Below are 8,771 nucleotides of genomic sequence, written 5' to 3' on the forward strand. Positions count from 1 at the left end.
TGACAGGTCATATTGCAGTGTTGAGCAGTTTTGTTTAAAGAATCTGTTAAGTGTCTTCCTTTTTTCAACTTGTTAAAAGGAACCAAGAAGTTGGAATGGGGAGAAGATAGCGAACAAGTTTTTAATCCTTGAAGAAGCACCTCATAACCCAACCTATTTAATCAATACTTGTTACAGAGCATGCGCTATGTACAACCTTGGTTTGAGAAGAAAAATGCGTACAACACCTAGTATGATGCATCAGTAAGAGGTTATTAGGAGTTGAAGCCCGATATCTAGTAATGGAGAAACTCGCCTACTGCCTGGTACCAGTGTCAAGAAAGTTTAAACCATACTTTAAAGCATATCCAATACATGTACTGACTGATCAACCTCTTCGACAGGTACTCCAAAAACCTAAGGCTTTTGTTCGATTAATTAAATGGGTTATACAGCTAAGGCAGTTTGAAATCACCCTACCACCCTCGAACTGCTATAAAAGGCCAAAGCTTAGCAGAATTTATAGCTAAGTGAACAAGAATGACGGAGTAAGAAGAGCTTAAAATTCTCGGTCAGGAGTCATGAAAAGTATATGTAGATGGCTCTTCTAACGAGAATGAATATAGAGTTGGAGTCATTTTGATTACCCCTGAAGGTCATCAATTCCACTCAACACTAAGATTCAGATTCAACACTTCAAATAATGAAGTTGAGTATGAAGTGTTGCTTATTACCTTAAGAATAGCCTAGGAGCTGAAAGCAAAAGAAATTAAGTGTTTTAGCGATACACAATTGGTTGTAAACAAAGTACTAGGGGAGTATCAAGCATGTGGTTTAAAGACAACAACTTATCTAGAGAAGTTCAAGAAAGAGTTTGAGCAGTTTGAGTATTACTTAATTGAACAGGTCCGACGCTACCAAAACTCAAATGATGATGCTTTGGCGAGATTAGCAACAATAAAGGAGCTAGAAATCTTGAATGTAGTACGTGTGGAGTTCCTTGACAACTTGAGCATCACTAAAGAAGAAAAATCAGTCAAATTGATTAACCCACAATCAACCTCGATGACTCATATTCTCAAGTACTTCACAACCGAGATATTACCAGAAGACTGCCATGAGGCTCAAAAGTTGTTATACAAATCAACATGATTTGTACTACTTGATCAAAAAAATTATCGAAGAGGTTTCTCAATTCCATTACTTCGATGTGTTGCTCCATTGGAGTCAAAAGTAATTCTAAAAGAGGTCCACAAGGGTGTCTATGGAGATCATGCAGGGGCAGAGCCTTGCAAAGAAAATATTGAGACAATGATTCTTCTGGGCAACCATGAATGAAGATTCTTACGAATATCTCAAGAAGTGCAACAAGTGCCTACGACTCTCTAATATTGCCTGAGCTCCCCCTATTGAGCAAACAATGATGACAAGCCATGGCTCTTTACTGTGCTGGGCATCGACCTAAAAGGAACTTTACCTTCATGTTAAGGAGGTGTTCCTTTCACTGTGATAGTTGTGGATTACTTTACAAAGTTGGAAAAGGTGGAGCCATTAGCTACCATCACCTGAAAGAAAGTCCTTGATTTGGTAATCAATAACATTATATGTCGGTATGGACTTCCAAAAATGATTGTATCAGAAAATGGAACTCAGTTCAATAGAGAGTTGTTTACAAGCTTTTGAGAGCCAAATGGGATTATAAAAAGCTTATCTTTAGTGTCTTATCTACCAGCCAATGGAGAGGTCGAAGCTATAAATTAAACTTTGAAGAGCTCCTTAAAGAAACAACTTGAAGAGGCAAAAAGTAGATTGACGGATGAGTTGCCTCAAGTGTTGTGGGCTAATTGAACAATAGCTATAGCATTCATAGGGCACACACCATTTTCCTTAGCATATGGAAGTGAGGTAATGCTTCCTGTAAAGATAGATCTCGCATCACACCTGCAAACATATTATGATCAGGTAAAAACCATGAGTTGATGGAAGAATCACTCGACCTGATTGTGGAGTATCGAGAAGCCTCTCAGCTCTGAATCGTCGTCTATCCATAACAGGTGGCAAAGTATTTCAATTCGAGAGTACATAATTTACAGTTTGCCGAAGGAGATGTGATGTTAAGACAAGCGTTTCTAGCTGTAAAGGACCCATATGCTGGAGTGCTAAGACCCAACTAGAAAGGACCATACCAAATCCAGGAGATCATTTGACCATGAGTATACAAGCTTGCAAGATTGAACGGAGAACTGTTCCCTCGAACTTGGAACAACGAACACCTCAGGAATTATTATAAATGAATTCTTACTTTATTTATTTTTAGCTACCATTTAAGCCTTTCTTATATATTTAGTGTTTTAAACAATTTGAAATTGTAGTTACAATAAAATTGCCGTGTCATTTAAACACGATATTTCTTCAATTCTTTTAATATTGATCTTTGTAAATTTTGCTCAAACTAAAAAAAAAAGTAATCTGAGCTTCTTTAAACCTAGTTTACTTGGGGGAATTTAGGTATGGAATGACTATACTAAAAGTCAGATAGAATATTCACACGACTAATAAATGTATGGTGTTCTTGTAATGAGTTATCTTAATAGGTCAAAAGGGCATATAAATTTTAAGTTGAAATGTATAAATATGGGAGTCATGATGTTTTAACCACCTTATAAACAGGTTAGGGATGTCTAAATATTGTTCTAAAAAACTTTTAACTAGTACTTGAGAGTATTAGATAGTGTAAGGGAACTAAACATTTGATACTTAGAAAAAAAATGAAAGGAAGTGTTTAACTAAGTATATAGATAAAGGTGAAAACTAAACCTTGCCAACAATATTTCAACCTGCTAAACAAGTTGAAGCTTGGAAGGTAAAAGGAAAATTTTCACTATTTAAACAAGCCCCAAAAATTAGCTAGATACTTGAGTACTGAAAATACAAAAGGTTAAGCTATATAAAAAATTAGCTCACCATGAGCTATAATGAAGAGAAAACATTATCTTAGCTCAAAGAGTCGTGTTACAAGTTAAATGCATAAAAACTATTAGGATTAGTTAAATACATAGTTAAATTAGTCACGCATAAAGAAATGCAAAAACCATAACAGTTTCACTAAAGTTAACATGTGAGGGTTGACTTTGATTGTAGGCATTTTAAAATTATCTTCTCGAGTCCAAGGTGTTTCTTTGGAGTAAATAAGAGTACCCAAAAAGTTTGGAGGCATTTGGAGGTGTTTTAAATCAATGTATGGAGTGAAAAGCCAATAAAAGGGGTGTTGCACTGCATGTTGAGAGGCAATGCATCACCATTCTCATGAAAGCTTAAACAGGTGAGGAATTACTTGCAGGAAGGCGATGCATCGCTTGCCAGGGGACGCGTCGCGTCGACTGTCATACGGAGTCGTATAGTTACATGTTTTTGGCTCTAAAACTTATTTTAAATCCTGTAATCCCATCGGTTAAGACTAATGATGGTTCCTACACTTTATAAAGTGTTCATTTGAGATTTTAGTGAATTGATCACTCTCTATTCTCTTTCTCTCTCTAAAACCCTCTCTCTTTCTAACTCACAAAGATTACTAGTGTGAATATAAAAAAATCTCTAAAGGTGCAAGGTACCCGAGAAGGAGACCTTGCTATGCGAGGTCCGGCACGTAGAGGGCTGAAGACGCTGAAGGCGCATGAAACCTAAGGAAGACAACCTCGCATAGTTAGGCCCAACTTGCTCTATGCCAAAAATGTGTCAAGTCTTCTACTAGTCAAGTCCCTTGCACCGAAGAAGACTAGCATCTGAGGATGAGGGTCTCACATAGCAAGGCCCAACTAGACTATGCCTCATGCACCTCAAGACACCACATGAAGCCCCACCGCCTTGCCATGTTGCTCTCGATGTCGCGATGCCACCCATGCACAAAGTTGTGTGCCAAAGACACTTCACCTATGTGCGAAGCCAAGGATCTCATTGGAGAGCCTATCATAGCGAGAGAGGGGCTCGCATAGCGAGGCCAGACTGGGCTCCCTCAGTTATAGCGAGGGCTTCACTTATTGAGGATTGCCAAGTGAAGGAGGCCTCGCATAACAAGGCTGGGCTTACTCAGTGAAGGTTTTGTTGAGCCTTGCGCACCCCTAGGCACAACATAGAGCCCTAGCTCCTCGCGCACCTCATGTTACCACGCGGAGCCCCAGTGCCTCACCATGTTGCTCCGGATGCAGCAACTGCACAAGGCAATTCGAGGGCCTTGTTACCGTCATGTTGGGGTATGGAGGAGAGCCTCGCTAAGTGAGGGCTTCATTTCCTAATCATGTACTATCTGTGCCTAGCCTCCAAAGTATACAAGGAGAACTAGTAAAGACGTCCTGCACTTAGAAAAATATTAGAAGTCTATAAAATGAGATATATTTTAGAAATGTGAGAAAGACCATTAGGCATATGAACAAGTATGAGGTATACGACCCTGAGGAAGGCAAAGGCGTGATTCTCACATCAGTACCTGACAAGTAGTGGTGGTACGAATTAGTACAAGGAGTGGTGGCATGATCTGCGTATCCTTAACCATATACCAAAGCTGACACCACGACCCTCTGCACCACTATGTCCTGCACCACTACTCTGACAATGTACCTATGTACGATCTTGTCCTGTGGGACCACCATGTATTAGGGGCCATTAGTGCCTAGCTATAAATGGACCTTCATCCCTCAGAATAAGGGGCTAGAAACTTCTTTGTATGATCAGACAATTAAGGAATATATGATTTTTGCTCCATTGTAGTTCTGCCTCTTTGTCCTTCAAGTTCTTTCTATCTTCTTTCTACATAGCTTTTGCAATACACTTTGAGTTTTCCGATCCTATATCGTGGACGAGTTCTCACCGTCAACAGTTTGGTGTCGTCAACAGTATGGGTGGCCCAGGTGTGCAACTTCCTCCTTAACCAACGACTGCTCCACCCTCCAGCCACTAGGATCTGGGTCCCTCTACACACAGGCCAGGCAAGAGTCCCCAAATACACTCTGTGAGTTCTAGCTCAAGGATGAGATACACGAGTTATAGAAATTGAATCAAAGGTTGGAAACCACACTAGAGAACATGCAAAAGGTGTTGAATGGCCTTCTGCATGGGAAGTCGAGCATGCCCCTTCCCATGCACAGGGGGAAGGAACATGAGAAAGGAGAAACCACCATCCTCGTGGAAGACAGAAGTATCTGAATTTCAACTGGAAACACACCCCGGAAAAAGCACCGTGAAGGTCCAAGGCCAGCGAAGTACCCCCGAGAGCAAAGGCGGAAGATGAGAGGACCACACCTCTTGTGGCTTCCCTGGAAGACAAAAGGAAAGGAAAGGCCAACCCATCTGACTTAGGAGACTCCTTGAACAAAAGGAGACAAGACTTAGACACCGAGAAGAGGAGCCTACGGAGCATGAAAATCACTGTGTCCGGGGGGCATGCTGTCGATGATGAGTTTGATTACAAATCACCCTTCACTAGATAAATCCAAGCTGTGCAGCTCCAAGCCAACTTAAAAGAGCCCCACATGACCCCTTACAAGGGCAATGCAGATCCAAAGTACCATCTTGATGCATTCAATGACTTAATGAAGTTAAGGGGAATTCATAGCAAAGCTAGATGCCACTACTTCACTGTCATGTTGAAGGGAGCTGCATACAAGTTGTTCAAGAGACTTAGGCCAGGGTCCTAAGAGGAAGGTTAAGCTCACGGCCTGTAGTCGTGAGCACCTGCGAGCAGGGGATTTATTGCCTTTAAAGGACTAGTTCTTAAGCTTTCTGTATTATTCTAGTATCACCCCATTCCAACTCTAAACTAAATCATACAGGGTCCTAACCGATTTGAGATTGCGATATCAGGAGATGAAGTGGGAGGAGCCCACGACACATGAGATCCTCTATCTCTTTTGCCTCAAAAGCAACCCTTCCCTAGCTCATGGCGGATATGGGTTCTACTACCTTTTGAGCTATCCCAAGGAAAAACGGCTATTCAAGGATATCCCAATCATCCTCCTAATTTCAAGATCATCTTTTTCTGGACAGACGGTCTCGCTCCCTCCTGCTTCTACTCCTTCCAGCGGATTCATAAGTATTTTGCTATGGTCCTTACTGATTTGCTTTTCCCTTTCAGTTTTGAGCTCGATTGACTCACTAAAATATTGCATACAACCAATTATCATCATCCCCATCCTATAGACACCATGAAGAAACATAGGGAAGCTATCCTCAAGCTCCCTTACGGTCAGCAATCCCTCACCTACCTTCTTCACGAAGACAAGCTCTTGCTTTGAAACCTTCTTGGGGAGGGTGAGTCCACTGACAACTCGGGCATTTGTAAATACACGAGGTGAGAAGACGTCCTAGTGCCCACTACCAAGCTACCCATGAGAGGCAAACACGTGGGCTCGAGCTCACGTATCCCTATACCTCTGCCAATCGAACCCTCAGGCTCGGGTAATGGGGCACTGGACGAGGCCTCAATGAGCTCGTCAGGAGGAGGTAAAGTTGTGCTCGATCTATCCATGTGGTCTCCCACTCTTCTTAGATATGAACCTAATGTAATGGTTCTTTTTAAGGACCCCAGGAATAATTTCCTAGCCTGGTCGAGGGTAGACCTTAGGGCCCATAGGTTCGATAGTTGGTAGGAAAATACCAAACAATGTATAGTTTAAACGAGGTTTGCGATGGGATAGTTGTGTAGTATGGTACAGATGATTATAGGGACCTTTCGAGGATGTCCCCTACTTTCAGGGAGGGGTCTCCAATAGCCTCGTCAGAGGATAGGGGAATTTCCTGGTCCCCGAGTTCGAGCTCAAATAATTCCTCCAATTAGGTTCCTGATACTTAGTCATCTTTAATATTGAAATGTGTATAATTTTTCTTCTCTCGGCTTAACTGATCTTCTTTATTCTTTTCAGGCGAGATGGATTCTGACCTGGAAAATATTTTGGGGATGCCTCCTAAGGCTCAAGGAAGTAAGCGGGGACGCGCCACCTCAAAGAAGAGTGGTCCTCCATCAAAAACTGCGAAGGTGGACAAGGATCCTCTCCTGGAAAACACGAAAGCTATCTCCAATGAGCCCAAGGTCCAAACTCCCGACACTATGGATATGATCAAGGACATCACTCTCGCAACCTTGAAATCCATCACAAATGAGTCTCCGACCACTCTGACATCTCCTCAGAGAAAGAAGACTCATCCTCCTCCACCTTGCCTTATCCATGCTAGGGATAAAGGAAAAAGGTTGTGAACAATTTGGTTCCCAAGCCTGTGGGCGCCCCAACTGTGGTCCGACAGTTCGTGGCCGCAACCCATATCAAAGAATACCCCCTAGAAAATGTGGTTGGGAGCGTAGGGGCCGATCTATGGTCGGACCTATTGTCTCGAGCAGGCCAATCGTGCAGCAACCTTGACACTGATGTGTGGAAATTTCATGGGGGGGGGGGGGCGGATAACCCCACACGCCTTATTGATTAGACTATGGAGCTCAGGGTTTCGGTAAGTCTGTTTCATTTGATTTTTACATTCTTGGTTACTTGTTAAACATTATCTAACTATTATAACCTTGTGTTTCAGACCCTTCTTGGTATCTTACACCAAAGCTCTCTTTTTTCCTCGAAAATGGCTACTGCCGAATGACACAAACCAGGCTCGAATTCATTCCAAGGAAGACTTGAAGGAGGCCAAGGGAGCCCAGGCCAAAGCTGAGGAATTGCTCAAGGAAGCCATGGAGGCCCGATCCCGCGCTGAAGCATCACTTCAAGAGGTCCGAGTGGGCCCAAGCCAAGCTTGAGGATGCCCTCAAAGCTTCCCAGGCCAAGCTTGCCTCTTCCAAGGCCAACATCAACGACTTGAAGGCAGAGATCGACACTAAGACGGCTGATTCTGACATTGCTAGGGTCGAGATCGATCGCTTGAAGGTGGAAATGAGTGCTTCTAAAGCAGAGACCGAATGCCTGAAGGAGGAAAAGAACTCCGCCTTTGAGATCCTCGAGGATGAGAAGAAATGCATGCTCGAGGAATTCAAGGCAAAGAAGTATTGGGCTACGGACCGGGAAATGTACATGATGTGGTCTTTGAACCCTGAGATGGACACCTCATTCCTCTAGGACAAGGAAGAAGATTTTCTCTCCAAGTGGAAGGCGGTTGGCTAAAGAAGAGGACATGGTCACCACCTTGGACAGCGGAGGAGAAGAGGAGAAAGGCAAGAAGGCCGAGTCTGCATCTGCTGGCCAAAAATGAATTGTACTTTAAAAAGTGATGCACCCCTTACTACTTTTTTTTGTAATTAAGGGTTTATTTTTATGCTCTTTGGGCGAAGACAATTAATACTCAAGGTTTGAGTTTTTTGACAAGTTTATATTCTAATGGTAGTTTTTTACGCTTAAGCTTCTTCCTCTAAACCTTTATGCATATTATCTACCTTTATTGTTTTTACTTAATAGTATGTCATATTTCTAGTTTGAAATATTTCGAGCATAGTACAAAGTATTATCTATACAAATACTACCGTGCTTAGGTTCGAGCTTCTATGCATTCGTACATAGTTCATTCGATTGCACTTTTCCAACTTCGTTATTGTCAAGGTCGAATATTACTTTCACCACGTTTTTTTATTAAAATGTACTTAGTGGTGTGTAAACTCGTTAGTCTAATTATATTTTTCTCGTCTATAGTAACTTTTCTTCATCCTCAAGTATGGTCTCGAGGTTACGAGTTTGAAATTTATTTACGAAAATTTCCAACCCTATCTCGACTCATGATTTTTGTTGGTTTATCTAGAATTCCAACTTTTA

This window comes from Humulus lupulus, chromosome 9 (genome assembly GCF_963169125.1).
Source record: "Humulus lupulus chromosome 9, drHumLupu1.1, whole genome shotgun sequence".
Lineage (NCBI taxonomy): Eukaryota > Viridiplantae > Streptophyta > Magnoliopsida > Rosales > Cannabaceae > Humulus > Humulus lupulus.